Here is a 22,827-nt window from a genome sequence, read left to right as displayed (position 1 = left end):
GTCAAACCACTGCCAGAGCTGAGCATTGTAGAGCCCATCAGGGTACAACCCTTAAAAACTCACACAGGAGTCAGTCCATGTGGGAACTTGGGATGTGCACAGAACTGTTGTCCCCGATGGCCATTGTCATGGGTGGATGTGAACAACCAAATATACCGGCGCAACCACAGACATAAACAAACAGCCAACAAAGCTGTTCCTTCACTGCAGGTGGCTGATCAGAAAGATGGTGCCTCACTAACTGCACAGAGTACAGATGACCATCATTCCCAGAGGTCCACCAGTTCCCAACAACAGAAATGGAACAACAGCCAACAGTTACCATGGCAATAACAAATGTTCTGAAGAAGGAACATCACCCAGAGGAACAGCAATGTCAACGCACATACCTACCATTAAGAGACCTGCACAATTTAACGACTATGTATGTGATGCATATGCATTGACTGATGAGAATAACAGTTTGTTAATGCATGAGAACAGTGGTTGTTCAGTGGGTAACTTGGGTAACTTACAATTACGCATGATAGTGTATGTAATTTTGTCTTCTGTTCATTATGAAGAGGGATGTTGGGGTTTTCAAATGCAATCATTATTCATGACCTATCTGGCTTTCTGGAGTGATGTGACCCCTATCATGAGGTACAAACACACCCTCTCATCCCTTAATATATTACTTAAAGCCTATGGGGGAGATTTTCTGGCCGCGCCAACCCAGCGGCCGGAAATTCCTGCCCGAGGTCAACGGACCTTTACTTAGTCCCTGTCCCGTCCGTGGAGATCTTGCGGTGGGTGCGGACGAAAAATCCAGCTCTATGTCTTTGACCAAGTTTTTGGTCACTACCTTCTTTTTAAATTCATTTAAGGGATGTGGGTGCTACAGGCTAGGAAGCATTTATTGCATATCCCTAATTGCTCTTGAGTAGGTGGTGGTGAGCTCCTTCATAAACCACTGCAGTCCATGTGGTGTAAGTACTGTGGAAGTCGCCACTCGCTGTATTATATATATTACGGTAAGACACATATACGAGAGGTACATGGGTAAATTCCTGCCTGCTGGCTCCGCCCAGTAGGCGGCGTATAAATGTTTGTGCTCACCGGTGCTGCTGCCATTCTGGTAGCAGCTACAGGAGGCACAACATCTTTGCTCAATAAAGCCTCGATTATTCCACTACTCTCATCTTTGTGGTAATTGATAGTGCATCAGATACATTCACAGTGTTGTGGATGGAGTTCCAGCAACAGAGAACGAACGGTGAAATATTTCCAAGTCAGGAAGGTGTGTGGTTTGGAGGGAAATTTCCAAGTGGTAGTGTTCCCATGTATCTGCTGCCCTTGTCCTTCTAGATGGTAGCGGTCATAGATTTGGAAGGTGCTGCCTAAGGAGCCTTACTGTCTCAAATCTGGTATCACATCCACTATCTGTTACACAATGCCACGAAGAGGCAGTGCGGTTGCAGTAACGAGACTAAAGTAGTCATCCAAAGACCTAGGCTCATACTCTGGGGACACGGATTCAAATCTCACCACATGGAAACTGATGGAACTTAAATTCAATTAATTAATAAATATGGAATTGAAAACTCCTCTTAGACTCCATAAAACTATCATTGATTGTCATAAAAACCCATTTGGCTCACTAATGTCTTTTACAGGAAAAACATCTGCTGCATTGAACTAGTCGGGCCTACATGTGACTCCAGAGCCACTGCAACGTGGTTGACTCTGAAATGCCCTCTGAAATGGGCAAGCAAGCCATTCAGTTCAAGTGCAATTATGGATAAAAATTAATGCTGGCCATTCCGCTGATGTCCACATCCCATGAAATAATATTTGAAGAAAGGTTCAAGGTGCTATCTAAATCCAGGTTGTTGGGGGGTTAGATTTTTTTTTAGGTAGCAGTCAAGGACTATTATACACCATGGAATTGATTTATAATAACCAGATACAGAGATAAGGAGGAATTTCTTCAGTCAGAGGGTGGTGAATCTGTGGGACTTTTTGCCGCAGAAGGCTGTGGAGGCCAAATCACTGAGTGTCTTTCAGAAGAGATAGATTGGTTCTCGATTAATTAGGGGATCAGGGGTTATGGGGAGAAGGCAGGAGAATGGGGATGTCAAAAATATCAGCCATGATTGAATGGTGGAGCAGATTTGATGGGCCGAGTGACCTAATTCTGCTCTTATGTCTTATGGTCTTACACCGAGGAAAGTAACGCACTCAAAGACACTTTATATGATCTGACTACTGAGGAATTAAGGTCACAACTGTGGGAAGGATTGGCACAGGTATCATAATATGAGGGCAAGTTTGGCACAGACACCATAATACTGTGGGTATCTTCAGCACAGGTAGCATAATACTGAGGGCACGATTGGCACAGTAACCATAACACTGTGGGCAGAATTGGTACCATAATATTACGGGCAGGATTGGCACAGGTACCATAATACTGTGGGCAGGATTGGTACAGGTACTATAACACTCTGGGCAGGATTGGCACAGGTACCATAACTATGAGCAGGACTGGCACAGGTACCATAATACTGTGGGAAGGATTGACACAGGCATCATAATACTGTGGGCAGGATTGGCACTGTAACAATAATACTATGGGCAGGATTGGCACTGTAACCATAATATTGTGTGCAGGATTGGCACGGGGGGGGGGGGGGCGGCGGCGGCGGGGAGAGAAGGGAAGGGGGTCGATAGTGTGTGTGAAGAAAAACATTTTTAGGCAGTAAGTAATAATGATCTTGTACTTTCTGTCCTTGAAGCTGATAGAAGTGGACACGTGCAGGTTAAGTGGATTGGTCATGCTCAATTGTCCTTAGTGTCCAAAGATGTGCCGATTACGTGGAGTTATGGGGTTACAGGGATAGGATGGGCATGTGGGCCTAGGTAGGGTGCTCTTTCAGAGGATCGGTGCAGACTCGATGGGCCGAATGGCCTCCTTCTGCATGGTAGGGATTCTATGTTAAGAGATAATGAATGATGTTAAAAGGAGGTTGGATGGATACTTGAGCAAAATAAACTAGGGTTACTGAGATAGTGCAGAGGAATTGCATTTTTCTTTATTCTTCCATGGGATATGGGTGCCAAGGCCAGCATTTGTTTCCCATCTCTAATTGCCCTTGAATATGGTTGTTGAGTAGCTTGCCATTTCAGGGGCAGCTGAGAACCAAGCACACTGCTGTGGGTCTGGAGTCACATGTCGGCCAGACCAGGTAAGGACGGCAGGTGTCCTTCCTATAATCCATGGAATCCTATAATACAGAAGGAGGTCAATTGGCCCATCGAGTCTGCACCGGCCCCTTGAAAGAGCACCCTACCTCGGCTCATCCCCCACCCTATGGCCGTAATCGCACCTAACCTGCACATCTTTGGACACTGAGGGCCAATTTTAGTAAGGCCAATTCACCTACCCTGTGAGAGGAAACTGGAACACCTGGAGGAAACCCACGCAGACAGGAGGAGAATGTGCAAACTCCACACAGTCACCTGAGGCCAGAATTGAACCCGGGTCTCGGCTTCTGTGAGGCTACAGTGCTTACCACTGTCCAACCGTACCCCCCTTATAAAGGGCATTAGTGAACCAGATGGGTTGTCTCGACAATCAATGATAGTTTCGAGAGCACGGTGGCGCAGTGGGTTAGCACTGTGGCCTCACGGAGCCGAGGTCCCAGGTTTGATCCCGGCTCTCGATCACTGTCTATGTGGAGTTTGCACATTCTCCCCCTGTTTGCGTGGGTTTCGTCCCCACAACCCAAAGATGCGCAGGCTAGGTGGATTGGCCACGCTAAATTGCTCCTTAATTGAAAAAAAAAAAAAATGAATTGGGTACTATCAATGATAGTTTCACGGTCACCATTTGGGTAGCAGGGTGGCACAGTAGTTAGCACTGCTTCCTCACAGCGTAGGGGACCCGGGTTCGATTCCGACCTTGGTGACAGTCTGTGTAGAGTTTGCACTTTCTCCCTGTGTCTGCGTGGGTTTCCTCCGGGTGCTGCAGTTTCCTCCCACAGTCCAAAGATGTGCAAATGAGGTGGATTGGCCATGATAAATAGCCCCTTAGTGTCCAAAGGTTAGATGGGGTTATGGGGCTAGGGCAAGGGAGTGGGCCTGGGCAGGGTGCTCTTTCAGAGGTTCGGTACAGACTCGATATGCCATATGGCCTCCTTCTACACTGTAGGTATTCTATGATGTTCTATGATATTACTGAGACTAGCTTTATACTCCAGGGGCTGGATTCTCCACAACCCCGCGCTGAAATCGCGTTCGGCGCGGGGGCGGAGAATCCACTTTCACGCCGAAATCGGGCCCAGCGCCGGTCCAGCGATTCTCCGGTGTCTCACTTTTGCATCTAGCTCCGCGGTCCAAGTCCGCCATGGAGCTCGGCGCTGCCGCTGGAGGCCACCGCCGTGCGCATCCGCGGACTCCATACCAGAAGTGCAGGGGCCCATATCCGCAGCTATAGCCGCGAGATTTACTCCGGGGCCCGGCTAGCCCCCTGCAGGGCTTTGAATTAGTTCACTTTTTTTACAGGAATCTCTGGAATAAAACTCCAGCGTTTTTACGCCGGCGTAGGGACATAGTCCCATTTTGGGAGAATCCAGCCCCAAGTTATTAGTCAGGGAATATAAATTCCACATCCTACTGTTGTGGTGGCATTTGACCCCTTGTCCAAAGCCTGGGCCTCTGGATTGCTAATCCAACAACTTTACCACTACACCACCGTCTCTGACTGTGACTGACTGGATTGCCCCAAGGAGCACCAGCATGGACTCGATGGGTTGAATGGTCCTTTTTCTGTGCTGTAATGACTCCATGGCATGTTTGTATCAGGGTTTCATCAGCCCACCCAATCAGGGGAACTGCGAGGGAGCAGGTAAGGCAAATGGAAAGACACAGATCTTTGGAGAGCAACCATCTGCCTACTTGGTAAACTCACTGAGCCACCCAGGGAACTGCTCACTGTTGGAACTGTCAGCGACGACCAAGAATAGTCTATTAATAAAAACATTTTCTTCTCTTTTTCTGTCATTGAAGTACGGTTTAAAGCAAATCCTTTGGTAAATATTGGAACTGTTGGAAATGATTGCAGGCACTATGATATCAACGCCCAGGTCAGCCTTGCTCTTGCGCTCTGTCATGCTAAGCAAATGCAGTTGTGAAAACACCAAAACAAAACTCTGCCCTCACATAAATAGCAGTAATCAGGGAAATTCACCTGTCAGAAAAAATACTCCATACATTGTGAGCATGACCTGTGACCTATGAGTAGTGAGGGGGATATAGCCCCCTGTTCATTCCATGACAGCTGTGTTAATTTATAACAATCCAGTAATTCATCCCATCAAAACTGCACAGTAAACTCTTAACCTGAACTCAATCAATAACTGGACGTCAAGCCAATAAACATTCCCATGGCACCTTTGATTTAAATAGAGCAAAGGGTTGAATCTGCAATTCCTTTTTCAAATGATACAGGAAGTCATTGTATTGATTAAACTAATATTCTAATCTGAACGGATTTTGTGTAACTTGAAATTCTTTCAGCTTTTAAATACTTTTCTTCATGTTTTAATATAAGAAAACTCCGGTTAAATGGATCCTGGTTTGAGGCCTAGTCATGTGCTTGGCTCAAGTAAGTATTCACTTTCTTGAACTAACTGTAGGCGTCAAAGCTCAGAGCTCAAATCAGCTTCTGTGAACCAGAGTCGAATATTTATTAACCAGACCTCCGCATCCATTTTTTGCTTACTTTTACAAGAAACGTTGGACTGACTATTAATGGGCTTGGAGGTGGGGGACATTGGTCTATGTGTTAAAGCTAGATGCAATAAGTGTGCTCAAACAATGGGTAACATGGCAAAATTTAATGAACCCCCCCACCTCTCTGAGGTGAGTTGGAGGCAGGGGAGCATTTAATCAGGTGCGAGTATAGCAGTTGGGAACATCACCCATTCTCACCTACTTGACCAATTAATTCCAGCGCAGGCAGATCTGTGGGTGGCCATCCTGTCCCGTCGCCACTTGACATGTTCAAGTGGGCAATTGCCTCATCCCAGCACCACTGATATTCAACCAATGGCGGGCAGAGCACTTGCTGTGTGGGAAGCCCGAAAAGCCAACTTGTGGAATGCCAGGGGGAGAGCGGTGTCTTTCATTGTGAGGCACCCTGGTAAAGAAGGCTTTATTAGACTAATAACTATGCTAGAGCTAGAGACGAGAGCTGACTGCTGCACAGCCCATGAGGCAGCCCTTTATGTATGGCTCCCAGATGGGCGGAGCCAGAGGCGGAGTCCCCAGGGTTCCAAGCCCGGTCTTAAAGGGGACATCACCTTACATGATGATAAGGCAGTAACCGTTCATCACATTCACCCCCTGTTTAAAAAAGAGTCCGGCGGGGGTGAAGTGCCATCATAGGTCCATCCGTCTCGGTGGCCGGATCGTCCTCCTCGACTTCCTCAATTCGGGCGGTGGTGAGGCGGGCACGGACGTCCCGGTTGAGGGCACATCCGGGAGCACAGCAGTCGGAGCTTCGGCCCGGTTCGGGGCAGGTAAACTAGGCAGGACCAGGGGTAGCGGTGCCGGCGCCGGCGGGGTGTGTAAAGGGGGGGCGCATGGTAGGGGCTCACCAATGGGTGGTAGGGCCGGAAGGGGGTGTGTTGTAGGGGGCGATGGGTCCTGCAGGGGAGCGGCGTGCGAAGGGGCGTCTGTGGTGGAGGATCCAGCGGGTGCCAGATCCCGGAGGGAAACCGTATCTTGCCTGCCATCGGGGTACTCCACGTAGGCGTAACTGGGGTTGGCGTGGAGCAGTAGGACCTTTTCAACTAGGGGGTCCGTTTTATGGCTCCTCGCGTGCCTCCGGAGAAGAACAGGTCCCGGAGCCATCAGCCAAGGTGGAAGTGAGACCCCGGAGGTAGACTTCCTGGGGAAGAGATACAATCGGTCATGAGGGGTCTCATTCGTGGCCGTGCAGAGGAGTGACCTAATGGAGTGTAGGGCATCGGGAAGGACCTCTTGCCAGCGGGTGGTTGGGAGATTTCTCGACCGCAGGGCCAGAAGGACAGCCTTCCACACGGTCGCGTTCTCCCTCTCCATCTGCCCATTTCCCCGCGGGTTATAACTGGTCGTTCTGCTCGAGGCGATGCCTTTGCTGAGCAGATACTGACGCAGTTCATCGCTCATGAACGATGTACCCCGGTCGCTGTGGATAAAAGCAGGGAAACCGAACAGGGTGAAGATGCTGTGCAGTGCCTTAATCACCGTGGCTGAGGTCATGTCGGGCAGGGAATAGCGAATGGGAAACGGGAGAACTCATCGATCACGGTGAGGAAATAGGTATAACGGTTGGTGGATGGGAGGGGCCCCTTTGAGTCCACACTCAGTCGCTCAAAGGGGCCCGAGACCTTCACGAACCGAACCTTGTCTGGCCGATAGAAGTGCGGTTTGCACTCCGCACAGACTTGGCAGGCCCTGACCATGGCCTTGACCTCCTTGGTTGAGTAAGGTAGGTTGCGGGACTTGATGAAATGGACGAGCCGGGTAACCCCCGGGTGGCAGAGGTCATTGTGGATGGCTTGCAGGCGGTCCTCCTGCGCGTTGGCGCATGTGCCGCGGGACAGGGCATCTGGGGGCTCGTTGAGTTCCCCTTGGACGATACTTGATATCGTACGAGTAGGTGGAGAGTTCGATCCTCCACCTCAAAATTTTATCGTTTTTATTTTGCCACGTTGCGTGTTATCGAACATATAGGCAACCGACCGTTGGTCGGTGACGAGGGTAAACCTCCTACCGGCTAGGTAGTGTCTCCAGCGCCGTACTGCCTCCACAATGGCTTGTGCCTCCTTTTCGACTGCAGAGTGTCGAACCTCGGAGGCGGTGAGGGTTCGGGAGAAGAACGCTACTGGTCTGCCTCCTTGATTGAGGGTAGCAGCCAGGGCGATGTCTGATGCATCGCTCTCTACCTGGAAAGGGATGGTTTCATCCACCGCGTGCATGGCGGCCTTGATGATGTCGGCCTTGATGCGGTTGAAGGCCAATTGAGCCTCAGCCGAGAGGGGAAAAGTGGTGGTCTTTAGGAGTGGGCGGGCTTTGTCCGCATACTTGGGGACCCACTGGGCGTAATAGGAGAAAAGCCCCAAGCACCATTTGAGGGCCTTGAGGCTGCGGGGGAGAGGGAGTTCCTGAAGGGGGCACATGCGGTCGGGGTCGGGACCAAGGACCCCGTCTTCCACGACATAGCCGAGGATGGCCAGCCGGGTGGTGTGGAAAACGCATTTGCCCTCGTTATAGGTCAGGTTAAGGGCTCGGGCGGTCTGGAGGAACTTTTTGAGGTTAGCGTCATGGTCCTGCTGATCATGGCCGCAGGTGGTGACATTGTCCAAGTACGGGTATGTAGCCCGCAAACCGTACTGGTCCACCATTTGGTCCATCGCCCTTTGAAAGACGGAGACCCCATTTGTGACACCAAAGGGGACCCTGAGGAAGTGGAAGAGCCGGCCGGCTGCTTCGAAGGCAGTATAGGGGCGGTCTTTTGGTCGGATGGGGAGCTGGTGGTAGGCGGATTTGAGGTCGACCGTGGAAAAGAGTCGGTATTGGGCGATCCGATTTACCATTTCCGCATCAAGCTGCGTGAATCGGTTTATGGTCTGGCTTTAATCCACGACCATCCGTTTCTTCTCCCTGGACCTGATTACCACCACTTGCGCTCTCCAAGGGCTGTTGCTAGCCTTGATGACCCCCTCTCCCAGTAAACGCTGGACCTCTGACTTGATAAAAGCCAAATCTTGGGCACTGTAGCGCCGGCTCCTGGTGGCGACGGGCTTACAGTCAGGAGTGAGGTTCGCGAATAGCGAGGGGGGTGCGACTTTCAGTGTCGCAAGGCAGCACACCGTGAGGGGGGGCAAGGGTCCGCCGAACTTCAGTGTCAGGCTTCGGTGGCTGCACTGGAAATCCAGTCCGAGCAGCAGGGGGGCACAGAGGTGAGGGAGGATATAAAATTTGAAACGGGTGTATTTGGCGTCCTGGATCGAGAGATCCACAATACAGTACCCTTTGATTTGTACCGAGTGGGACCCAGATGCGAGGGCTATCGTTTGGGATGGGGGATGGGTGCGTAAGGAGCAGCACCTTACCGTTTCAGGATGGATAAAGCTCTCCGTGCTCCCGGAGTCAAAGAGGCATGCAGTGTCGTGCCCGTTGACCTGGACCTGCATCATGGAGTTCTGCAGGTGTTTTGGCCGAGTTTGATCGAGGGTGATCGCACCCAGTCGCGGGTATTCGGAGTCGTCAGCCGAGTCGGACTCGTAAAATGGCCGCCGCCATCGGTCGCATGTGTCGGGTCGAGAAGATGGCCGCCGACAAGATGGTCGCTTCCATGATTCACACGGGGCTGATGACGCATCAGAAGAGGGCGTGTCGGGTCGGTGCGCAGCAGCATTGCGAGGCCTGCGGGCCCGAGAGCCTGATTTTCGGGCCGGCTGTTCTTTGTTTTTCTGGCCCCTGGGTCTGGCCAGGCAGACCCTCGCAAAGTGCCCTTTCTTCCCTCAGTCGCTGCAGATCGCAGAGCGGGCTGGGCAGCGTGGGTGTGGGTGCTGGCCCTGCCCGCAGAAGTAGCATGGTGTGCCCCCATGGTGAGCGGGTCGCCGCGTGGCGCAGGCCTATAATACAGTTGAGTCTGAGGAAGTCCGGGGGGGGGGTGCTGGCAGAGTCCACGGGGTACGTACCCAAGTTATGTCGGGCCACCGCCAGCGAGGAGGTGAGCGTTAGCGTCTCCTGGAGGCCGTTTGCCCCATTTTCGAGCAGCCGCTGCCGGATGTAGGTCGAGCGGATGCCGGACATGAAAGCATCTCTGATGTGCAGGTTCATATGAACTTCCCCTGTCACATCCTGATGGTCACAGTCCCTGGCGAGCGCGGTGAGTTTTTCAACAAACTCGTCGAGCGATTCCCCCGAGCGCTGCCGGCAGGTAGAGAGTAGATGCCGGGCGTGCACCTCATTGATGGGTTTGACAAACCGCTTGCGGAGCAACTCGATCGCCGCATCATAAGTCGTCGCCTTTTCGAGCGTGGTGGAGATTCTGTGACTCACCCGGGCGTGGAGTAGATGCAGCTTGCGTGGCCCTAGGATGGGAGTCTCTGCGGAGTCCAGGTAGGCCTCGAAGCACCGCAGCCAATATTAAAAAATTTCCTTTGCCTCCGGCGTTCGTGCTTCCAGATTGAGCTTCTCTGGTTTTAGGCCTGCATCCATCCTGAATCTAGTTTAGTCTAATAAATTGAGGTACCCTCAATAATGACGCCTCGAGATTAAACTGTAAAGAAGGCTTTATTAGACTAATAACTATGCTAGAGCTAGAGACGAGAGCTGACTGCTGCACAGTCCATGAGGCAGCCCTTTATGTATGGCTCCAAGATGGGCGGAGCCAGAGGCGGAGTCCCCAGGGTTCCAAGCCCGGTCTTAAAGGGGACATCACCATACATGATGATAAGGCAGTAACTGTTCATCACACATGGCATCAGGAAGTTGACACAACATCATCAAGAACCCTTCTTGCTGCCAAGAAAGTCCACCCCAAGCTACCCTCATGCACCTGTAGCCTGGAGTCCCTCGCTGATCCTGAGTCTCCGGCGGATTCATTGACGGCAGCTAAAAACGCGTCTGCTGCTTTCAACGTGTGGTGAATGTATAGTACTAGTAATTCACCAGTGTATTAGACCATAAGACATAGGAGCAGAAGTAAGGCCATTCGGCCCATCAAGTCCACTCCACCATTCAATCATGGCTGATTTCAACTCCATTTACCCGCTCTGTCTCCATAGCCCTTAATTCCTCGAGAAATCAAGAATTTATCAACTTCTGTCTTAAAGACACTCAACGTCCCGGCCTCCACCGCCCTCTGTGGCAATGAATTCCACAGACCCACCACTCTCTGGCTGAAGAAATTTCTCCTCATCTCTGTTCTAAAGTGACTCCCTTTTATTCTAAGGCTGTGCCCCCGGGTCCTAGTCTCCCCTGCTAATGGAAACAACTTCCCTACATCCACCCTATCTAAGCCATTCATTATCTTGTAAGTTTCTATTAGATCTCCCCTCAACCTCCTAAACTCCAATGAATATAATCCCAGGATCCTCAGACGTTCATCGTATGTTAGGCCTACCATTCCTGGGATCATCCGTGTGAATCTCCGCTGGACCCGCTCCAGTGCCAGTATGTCCTTCCTGAGATGTGGGGCCCAAAATTGCTCACAGTATTCTAAATGGGGCCTAACTGATGCTTTATAAAGCTTCAGAAGTACATCCCTGCTTTTATATTCTAAGCCTCTTGAGATGAATGATAACATTGCATTTGCTTTCTTAATTACAGACTCAACCTGCAAGTTTACCTTTAGAGAATCCTGGATTAGGACTCCCAAGTCCCTTTGCACTTCAGCATTATGAATTTTGTCACCGTTTAGAAAATAGTCCACGCCTCTATTCTTTTTTCCAAAGTGAAAGACCTCGCACTTGCCCACGTTGAATTTCATCAGCCATTTCTTGGACCACTCTCCTAAACTGTCTAAATCTTTCTGCAGCCTCCCCACCTCCTCCATACTACCTGCCCCTCCACCTATCTTTGTATCATCAGCAAACTTAGCCAGAATGCCCTCAGTCCCGTCATCTAGATCGTTAATATATAAAGAGAACAGCTGTGGCCCCAACACTGAACCCTGCGGGACACCACTCGTCACCGGTTGCCATTCCGAAAAAGAACCTTTTATCCCAACTCTCTGCCTTCTGCCTGCCAGCCAATCGTCAATCCATGTTAGTACCTTGCCTCGAATACCATGGGCCCTTATTTTACTCAGCAGTCTCCCGTGAGGCACCTTATCAAAGGCCTTTTGGAAGTCAAGATAGATAACATCCATTGGCTCTCCTTGGTCTAACCTATTTGTTATCTCTTCAAAGAACTCTAACAGGTTTGTCAGGCACGACCTCCCCTTACTAAATCCATGCTGACTTGTCCTAATCCGACCCTGCACTTCCAAGAATTTAGAAATCTCATCCTTAACAATGGATTCTAGAATCTTGCCAACAACCGATGTTAGGCTAATTGGCCTATAATTTTCCGTCTTTTTCCTTGTCCCCTTCTTGAACAGGGGGGTTACAACAGCGATTTTCCAATCCTCTGGTACTTTCCCTGGCTCCAGTGACTTTTGAAAGATCATAACCAACGCCTCCACTATTTCTTCAGCTATCTCCTTTAGAACTCTAGGATGTAGCCCATCAGAGTATTAGTATCATGTTCTGCCATTGTGTTACAGCTATGTTATGTGGTTGACCTTGTGGGCTCCACCTATGGGCCATTGTGTGGCTTCATCCACAAGGGGATATGTTGGGGCATGTACGGGCTCCGCCCATGGCTCCTCCCCTTGAAAGGAAGTATAAAGAGCAGTTGACCTGTAGGCAGTTCACAGTATTGTACAAGTCGCAGGCAGGCACTGTTCTGAGCTGGTTAAAACCACGGTTTATTTCTACTCGTGTCTTTGAGTGAATTGATGGTCGCATCACAACGCACAGCTGCTGGCCTCTGATTGGCTGGAAGCTCTCAGAGGGCAGTGAGATTTCTGCCCCGGTGGTCCTTAATCCCAGGGAAGTCTTGCTGCTGTCCACCTAAGTGCCTGATTGCCACTCAATAAGACAGATTTTCCCCAAAAGAGCTCAACTGGGGTTCTCATTGGCTCCTCAGAAGGTAGGTAAGACCCCTGTCAACTGCATTAAATGCCATCCTTTGTACGCGATATTGTTGAGCAACAGTAATGATTCATGCTTACATTGACTCCTGGATCTAGAAATGGTCTGTGTAGAGCTCACTTTTCAGGAACTACTGAACTTGTTTGGCATCCAAAACTTTGCATGGAAGTGTATAACATGCCATGTTGGATAAGGAGAAGCAGGAGCCATCAACTTAACCCAATGTAAATGCAGATTCGGTGCCTAACTCCTGCTTTGTGGTTCCCGCTCCAGCACTGATTATCCCTGAGGCATACTACCCAATCACTGACTCCACTTAGGGAAACCAGCTCTGGAGATTCCAGCAGAAAAAAGATAAGTAACTGGTAGTCCCCAATCCCCTTGGTCGCTGCCCATGGACACTAACACCCACTTCCCAGTCACCGTTCTCTCCTCGCAGATTAATGATTTTTGAAAATCATTTTCAGCTAGACCAGCATTTATTGCCCTTCGCTAATTGATCCTGAAAAGATGGTGGTGAGCTGCCTTCTTGAATTGTTGCAGTCCCTGTGGCATAGGTACATCCACAGTGCAGTTAGGGAAGGAGTTCCAGGATTTCGACCCACCGACAGTGAAGGAACGGTGATATGTTTCCTAGTCAGGATGGTGTGTGGCCTGGAGGGGAACTTGCAGCTGATGGTATTCCCATGTGTTTGCTTCCCTTGTCCTTCTATGTGGTAGAGGTCGCCGGTTTGGAAGGTGCTGTCAAAGGGGCCTTGGGAAATCTGAGATTGATCTACGATTGATAAACTTTTGCTAGCCAAGGATATAGAAGGGTATCAAGCCAAGGCAGGTGGATGAAGTTGAAATACTGATCAGCCACGATCTCATTAAATAATGGAAGGGGGTCAAAGAGGTTAATGACCTACTCCCATATGTGGTGAATGGAACTACTGTTAATTCACCAGTGCACTGTGATATCATGTTACTGCTGTATCGTGTTACGTTATGTGTTTAACCCTGTGGGCTCCACCTATGGGCCATTGTACGGCTTCACCCACAGGGGGATATGTCGGAGCATGTACGGGCTCGCCCATGGCTCCACCCCTTATCGGAAGTATAAAGGCAGCTGACCTGCGGGGCCGCAATCATTGTTGTACCGGTCACAGGCAGGCTCAGTTGTAAGCTGATTAAAACCACGGTTTACTTCTCAACGTGTCTCTCAGTGAATTGATGGTCGCATCACCATTTCTATGATCCTATGTTCCTGGGTCTCATATCAGTGTCTGTCGTGGACTAATTGACAGAGATTAATAGTTTTGTTTCGTCAATGATTCCATTATGATTGTATCATGCGACTCCCAACATACAGGTGAACCAGGTGGACATTGACCTGTTTTCGTTTAGCAATTCCTTTGTCCTACACTGCACCTCAATTGGTTACAAAGCTGCGCATGACTTAACACCAGTCTCTGGGAAAACAAACAGAATAAAGTCGTGCTTTCCAGCAATTGTGTTCAAAAATAAAATGTGACACTCGTTTCATGGTTCTCAATGCGATAAGAGTAATTAATCATACCCTGTTAATGGTTCAGTGAACCTAACGATACAGTGTTTGATATAACCGTTTCAACACAAACCTCTGACAAGCCTGATCATGTACGTCTCCAACATTCATGGAAAAAATCCCCAATGTTCTTATTTCTTCGAGGGTGTAATTAAAAAGAAAACTTGTAGAGCAGTTAACCGCTGGATGCATCTGTATTAAAGAATCCTGGCTGTTTGTAGTTTTCTAATGTTGCAGATTTATATTCATCAATGTAGATGTATGCAGGCTGTCAGGATTATTATATGAAAGGATGAAACTCGGTAACTCATCATGAAGATAAGAGCGGCTCCATATCACCGCACGCAACAGTTGACATTTTGGCGAGGAAGTAAGGCTACATATTTTTGCTCAGACATATTTGGGCTTACAAAAGAAAAATCTCTCCCGTTGTGACCCTCTTTGCACATTATAAGCCCTGCAGAGAATGTTGTGGTCCTCAATGTAAACCAATCAGAAACCCATTGTTAGAACTGCTAGAGATTCTTATCTCTGAACAAAAACACTCTTCCTGTTCTGCTCAGACACCCATCTTGGCAGCGGGATGTCTGCCAGCTCTTTGTGGGCTGAAGAGGCGGACATTCCATCAGTTGTTCCAATTGTCCAAGTTTTTGCTGCTGTTTCACTGGTGTCCTTAGGTTTAGGTTCATCAGTCAACAACTCCTGAACGATATACACCAGAATCCCTGAAACATGGGCCACTTTCAGACGGAAATCTTTGGCTGCAGCTGGGTGTCGACCCTATAGCTCCAGCTCTCTGGGTCAGAAGCATGTTGACTCAAGACCCATCCAGAGAGCTGGAGCAGAAGAGAAAAGTCAGACTCCCAGCAGCGCAGCACCGAGAGAGGCAGTCTCAAAGGTGCTGCCTTTCAGATTGGGCCGGAATTCTCCGGCCATTGGGATCCACTTTCCCAGCCAGCAGCCCCCCGGTCCCGGTCCCCATCCACGGGTTCCCAGCGGTGTGGGGTCTCTTCAATGGGAAATCATATTGACAAGCGACGGGTGTAGTCAATCCCGTCGCCACCGAGAAACGCAGCCAGGATAGGCGAATCCAGCCCCAGGTGGCATATTGAAGCTCACATTATTTCAAAAAAGAGTAGGGTGATGGAGCGAGGTGTGTGTGTGTGTGGGGGGGGGGGGGGGGGGTTCCTGCCCCGTGTCCTAGCCAAAACAGGCAATCTACCCGTTACCGCAATTGCTACTTGTTCTGTGCAAAATTGAAAACACTTTCAAGGCATTTCATTGACCATAAATCACTTTGGCACACCCTGGGACTCTGAAAGATACTATAGATATATAAGCCTTTCTTTAACTCAATTGAGCAACTTACAGTGGAGAGTGTAGTGAAGACAATCACAGAAAATAACCGGGGATCCCCTATGGAGGAGATGGCCGCTCCTAACCAGGTGTAGTTACTGGTGACACAGCAGCTCCAGCTCCACTCAGTCACTTTCTGGAAGCTGGCCGACAACATCTTCTCATTTCTCTGTGTAAACGGCGCGTTTTAGGCCACTGGCCGTAATGTCCAGAATTGCATCTAAAATCTGAAGTAATATTACTCATTCTGAAGAAAACCTTTAGAGAAATTAAAAGAGCAAATCATTTCATCCCTCTCCTGGACCCATTGGTCCTTAGTGTTGAGTTTCCCTGGTAAGGTCAACAAGGTGAAAATGCGGTCGCTGTCTGCACAATGTTCTCAGATACTGAACATTCAATCTTAATGAGGTCTTTACCTGTCTGGGACAACTTGCAGCAGCACATCCCTTCAGAGTTCTGTGTGGCAGAGTCGGAACATTGAAGCAGTTTGGCTCCCAAGCGTAAAACCAGACCTTGCTCCCTTCAATTGGATAGACGTTTTAGAAAAAATCATTCATGGGATATGGGCATCACTGGCCCCGGCCAGCATTATTTGCCCATCAATAATTGCCCTTGAAGTGAGTGGCCTGTTAGGCCATTTCAGAGTTAACCACATTGCTGTGGGTTTTCCTGCGGGTGCTCGGGTTTCCTCTCACAGTCCAAAGATGTACAGGTTAGGTGGATTGGCCATGCTACATTTCCTCTTAGTGTCCAAAGGTTAGGTGGGGTTACAGTGATAGGATGGGGGAGTGGCTCTAGGTCGGGTGCTCTTTCGGAGGGTCGTTGCAGGCTCGATGGGCCAAATGGCCTCCTTCTGCACTGTTAGGGATCTATGATTAGCCTTTTAATTCCAGCTTTTGTTTGAATTCAAATTTTACCATCTGGCTTGGTGGGATTCAAACCCAGGTTTCCGGAGCAGCACCCTGTGTCTCATGACAATACCACCAGACTATTACCTCCCTCGACTTACAGGCTAATAGGGGCGTGTACGAAGGTGGGTACCTAAATCTGCGGTTATAGCTGTTGTGCCTGTTTATTTGGCTCAAACTCCAGGTAGCCAACTGACCTCACTTTGATCTATTACAGGCCAATTGTCAGTGACCAACTGGAAAGGTCCCCAGAGGTCTCAGCGAAGAGCACAGCTGCTGGAGGTAACATCTCAATGGCAGGCCATGGACATGTGACAGAGGTTCCTCCTCCGCAATAGTGATCTGGCAGCTCAAGGACAATTTTTAAAGTTAAAAATGTTGAAGGGAGGACACCTCTATATTGGGGCACCCCCTTCTAACCTACCTGAAAAGGCAATGCGTTTCTTCATCAGTTCTGGGCGGCCTTCTCTCAGCTCTCCAGCTTCAAAAGTCCTCCCATCATTCTTAGCTGGACAGCGAGACTGACCTCCAGCTGTTGATTGGCTAATTCAGGGGAAATCACAGCCGGGTAACTGTTCCCAACTGAATGTGACATTCTGACCCCTATTTGATCTTGACTGAATTTTACATCCAGTTTGAAGAGGAGAAGAGTGGATCTAAGATGAGTATTTTAAACTTAAATAAAGGCAGCTATGTGGGCATGAAAGCTGAGCTAGCTGTAGTGAACTGGGACACTACTCTCGGGTTAGGGTGCGGGTTAGGGAGGAGAGAAGTCATGGCAGACATTTAAGGGGATATTTCAGAACACTCGAAGTATACTCCTACAATAAAGAAAAATTTGAAGGGGAGGACCCACCATCCATGGTTAACTAAAGAAGTTTGGAAAAATCATCAATTGTAATGAAAAAACATAACTGTGCAAAGATGAGTGGCATATCAGATGATTGGTCAGAATATAAGAACCGGAGAAAATGACTGAAACATTAATTGGGGGACAGAAATTAGAGGAGGCTAGCTTGAAAGATAAAGATTGATGGCAAGAGTTTCTACAGGTGTTTAAACAGGAAAAGAGTAATTAAAGTAAGTGTTGGTTCTCTGGAGAATGAGAACGGGGAGTTAATAGTGGATAATAAGGAAACGGCGGGTGAAATGAACAAATATTTTGCTTCTGTTTCCACGACAGAGAATACAAAAACATTTGAGCTGTAAATCTGGAGGCGAGACGGAGAGAGGCACCTGGTGAAATTACAATTACGAGGGAAGCAGTACTGAGCAAACGGATGGAGTTGTGGGCTGACAAGTCTCCAGGTTTGGATGAACTTCACCCTAGGTTCTGTAAAGAGGTAGAAAATGTGGTTGTCGATATTAATGTCAGTGTTAATTTTCCAAAAGCTGCTAGATTCTGGAAAGTTCCATTAGACTGGAAAGTAGCAAATATAACCCGTCTATTCAAAATGGGAGGGAGGCAGAAAACAGGAAACTATAGGCCAGTTAAATTGATGTCTATCTTCGGGAAGGTGTTAAACATTATCGGGGGTAGGTGGGAATGCAGAACTTGAAACGTAAACAGATCAGCCATTATCTTATCCAATGGAGAAGCAGGCTCAAGGGGCAAATGGCCTAGTTGGATTTTTTTTTTTTTAAATTTTGTGCGTGGGCGTCGCAGGTTGTGCCAGCATTTATTGCCCATCCCTAATTTCCCTTGAGAGGGCAGTTAAGAGTCAACCACAATGCTGTGTAAACCAGATGGGTTTTTACAACAATTGACAATGTTTCATGGTCATCATTAGACTTTTAATTCGAGTTTAAATTTTATCAACTGCCCTGGTGGGATTTGAACCCGGATCTCCAGATCATTCTCCTGGGTCTCTCGATTACTAGTCCAGTGACAATACCACTATGCCACTGCCTCCCCTATGGTGGCGAAGTGGTATTATCGCTGGACTAGTAATCCAGAGACCCAGGATAATGATCTGGGACACGGGTTTGAATCCCACCACGGCAGGTAGTGGGGTTCCTAAAGCCCAGAGGGAAAATCCTTCCCTATGTATCCAGATTTTCCAATTTGTGCTAACAGCAAGAAACAAACAGCAAAGTTAATGAGTTACCAGAAGTGTTAAAATAACACTGATTGGAAAATAAAGGTTCCCTGAATACAATATTTTAATTTCCAAGGTAGAAGGATCGAATTTTAATCCACCAGATGTTTGACAACACTGACGATCTAACTCTCCTTTTCTCTTCTCCCTCTCATATTTTCCCTCTCCCTCCCCTCCCTCTCTCTCTCTCTCTCTCGCTTCGACTCCCATGTTTTTTTTTACCTCATCATGAGTTCAGAGTCTAAATATTAGCCTCTGGGAAATATGTACCTGTTGATAAAATGGAAGATGTGTCAGACCCTCTTGTGGACTGACCTCATTAACACTACACCCTGTATGCTTCATCCGATGCCAGTGCTTATGTAGTTGCAGTGTATATGTCGTGTTGCCCTATTATGTATTTTCTTTTATTCCCTTTTCTTCTCATGTACTTAATGATCTGTTGAGCTGCTCGCAGAAAAATACTTTTCACTGTACCTCTGTACACGTGACAATAAACAAATCCATCCACCCATCCATTGGACTCTTTTTCAGTGTGTGACAGCAGAGGCAGTACGATATAACAAACACAGGTTTAATCTGTACTCTTGCGTTGTGATGTGAGTATCGTTGAGCAGCTGCTCTCTCTGAGGAGACAGGTTGAGACGGGAAGGCCAAGAGGAGAAATAAATGGCCTTTCTCCAGTTGGCCATTGGATGGATCACTGGAAATGTTTCTGGCAGTCAGACGATTGCACTGTTTATGATCCTGAAATTATTCAGACACTGTGTCAGACACTAATTCATTTGATTTAATTGGTCCTGAAGAGTTTTACTGCTCATTTTCTCCACTTATTAGAATTTGTTTCTTGTCTGTCAGCCTTGGAGGAGTAAATTTATCTGCCATTCCCATTTTCCTTGTCATCAAGATGTACACACATGTAATAACAGTGGGACAGGACTAACATTTCATCAGGTCACTGGGACAGGAGTTTGGATGAACTTAGATCTACTCATGCCCTGCAGTTGTTCCCTTTCGGGACTGAAGCATAATGACAAACAGCTTTTAAAGAATACAGCACATTATTATCAATCATAACGTTCGATAAAAAAGGTGGGAGGGGAAATTAGTTCATTCATTATATTAAGGCGTGAATTTCCTGCTGTCTGTAACTGGGGTTGATTTCATTTGCAGCAGCAGGGGGGAGGAAACCTGTTATTATGGTTTGTTAATTACCTCCTGGAATGATCTAATGCTGGGGTTGAGAGGAAGGAGCAGGTGTCTGCTTGATGTGGTGTGCCAGTTGGCAGATAGAACTGATACTCAACGTTGGCACTGCCAAGAAGGAGTCGCACCCATCTGGAAATCAAGGGCACACAATCTCTTGTTGCAAGAGGCAGGCAAATGAAGTATGCCGCGTGTACAGGAAAGATCAACTCTACTTTTTAAAAATAAATTTAACGTACCCTGTTAATTTGTTTTCCAATTAAAGGGCAGTTTAGCGTGGCTAATCATTGCACATCTTTGGGTTGTGGGGGTGAGACCCACACAGACAAGGGGAGAATGTGCAGACTGCACACGGACAGTGACCCAGGGCCAGGATCGAACCCAGGTTCTCGACGCCGTTAGGCAGCAGTGTCAGCTACTGCGCCACCGTGCCACCCTGAAGATCAACTCAATTGTCTCATCATTCAGTTCTCCGTCTTCAGTGCTGGTGTCAGCAGAAGCAGTAAAGAGGTGAAATGTTACTGGCTTGCTCTGACCTCTTCTGCTCCATCAGGTGAGTTGAGGGTCCACTTCAATTGCTTTTCGAGTCATTAACTGTAGGATGAATGTTGCTCAGAGCATCTGCCTGTGGTTACCTGTGCAGAGGACTGTGGGTCTTTTACATTTCCCTGAGCATGGCAGACATCCCATCTGAAAATGGGATGATGTCAACCTGGAATCTGTGCCTAGGTCATGGGACTGGAGTTTGATTCCACAACTTTCTAATTCTGAAGCTCCAGTGCAATCACAACTAAAACCAAGCACTTAGCCTGAAAACCCTCAGTCTTCTACCCAACCAGATACTTAGCTAGCTGATTTGTTTTAAAAAGTTAACCACTGCTTTTGTGTTTCGAAGCATATAAAGCATTTTTTTTCACGCATTTATAGGGTGTGGATATCATTGGCTAGACCAGCATTTATTGTCCATCCCTAGTTGCCCTTGAGAAGGTGGTGGTGAGCTGCCTTCTTGAAGCGCAGCAGTCTGTGAGTTGTCGGTACACCCACAGTTCTGTTAGAGAGGGAGTTCCAGGATTTTGACCCAGCGACAATGAAGGAACGATGATATATTTCCAAGTCACGATGGGGAGTGACTTGGAAGGAAGCCTCCAGCTGGTGGCATTCCCAGGTCTCTGCTGTTCTTGTCCTTCTAGATGGTAGTGATCATGGGTTTTGAAGGTACTGTCGAAGGAATTCCAGGGAGCTCCTGTAGTGAATCTTGTAGGGCACACATGGCTGCTAATGTTCGTTGGTGGTGGTGGGATTGAATATTTGCTGGAGGAGTGGCAATCAAGCGGGCTGCTTTGCCCTGGATGATGTCAAGCTTGGAGGTGAATTCATCCAGGCACGTGGAGAGTGTTCCATCACACTCCTGACTTGTGCCATTGAAATGATGGACAAGGTTTGAGAAGCCAAGAGGTGAATTATTTGCTACAGGATTCCCAGCCTTTGATCTGTTCTGCTAGCTACAGTATTTATATCGCGAGTCCAGTTCAGTTTCTGGTCAATTTTCATAGTGGGGAATGTAACAAAATTGTAAAACCCATTTATAGAGAATCAATGTCACATGGGCAGCACGGTAGCATTGTGGATAGCACAATTGCTTCACAGCTCCAGGGTCCCAGGTTCGATTCCGACTTGGGTCACTGTCTGTGCGGAGTCTGCACATCCTCCCCGTGTGTGCGTGGGTTTCCTCTGGGTGCTACGGTTTCCTCCCACAGTCCAAAGATGTGCAGGTTAGGTGGATTGGCCATGATAAAGTGCCCTTAGTGTCCAAAATTGCCCTTAGTGTTGGGTGGGGTTACTGGGTTATGGGGATAGGGTGGAGGTGTTGACCTTGGGTAGGGTGCTCTTTCCAAGACCCGGTGCAGACTTGATGGGCCGAATGGCCTCCTTCTGCACTATAAATTCTATGAAATTCTATGACGGTGCCTCTCTTCCTAGTTTAATGTCCTCCCATCACCAGAAACAATACTCCCATATATCTTTTTCATATTCGTTCATGGGATGTTTATGTCGCTTATTGCCCATCCTTAATAACCCTTTTTCAGAGGGCATTTAAGAGCCAGCCACATTGCTGTGAATCTGGAGTCACGTGTAAGCCAGACTAGGTAAGAATGGCAGATTTCCTTCCCTAAAGGACATTAGTGAACCAGATGTTTTTTTTACGACAACGGCTTCATTATCATCACCATGAAACCATTGCCGATTGACCTAAAAACCCATCTGGTTCACGAATGTTCTAGCAAAAGAAAGATCTCCCAGCTGTCGAAAACTAATCCTTGCTTTGCAACCGTTAATGAGAGCTGTTTCAGATGGCATCTAAACTTCCTCGGAGTCAAGTGCTCCCCTTTTGATATCAAATCTGATATCAGGCCTATGTCTCACTCCTTGACAACCCTCCCAGCCACACCCCTACCCCACCACCCATGTGGGCACATTGCAGATGTTTTGAGAGCTCAGGGAAATTTAAATTTCTCATTCCCTCCCCTCGGCAAGATGTTAAAAATGACATTAGCCTGGTGACTCCATTTCCCTCTTTCACGAAAAGAAAGAAAAACTTGCACTTCATAACCTCAGGACATCACAATAGCTATTCACGACCAACTAGGTATTTTTGAAGTGTAGTCACTGTTGCAATGCAAGAATTCAACTTGTGGTCACCTCCATTCAATTGAAGAAACTTGGTTTCACACCTCATCTGTAAAGCCGCACATCTGACAATGCAGTACTGGGCAGGAGTGCCAGCCTGGGCTTTGTTGTCAAGCCAGTGGAGTGAGACCTAATGGCACATCTTTATCATCCAAAAGTGAAAATGTGACCCCTCCCCCTGAGCCATGGCTAACCCCTGAGACGGGGGGAAGGACCTGACATGCTGTTAAAATTAGTTTAACCTCCCCCCAAAACAAAAGCACCATACCTATTGGGCACAGGAGAAT

The sequence above is a fragment of the Scyliorhinus torazame genome, chromosome 12, assembly GCF_047496885.1.
Source record: "Scyliorhinus torazame isolate Kashiwa2021f chromosome 12, sScyTor2.1, whole genome shotgun sequence".
In the NCBI taxonomy this organism is placed as follows: Eukaryota; Metazoa; Chordata; class Chondrichthyes; order Carcharhiniformes; family Scyliorhinidae; genus Scyliorhinus; species Scyliorhinus torazame.
The sequence above is the reverse complement of the archived record's forward strand: the minus strand, read 5'-3'. Positions refer to the sequence as shown.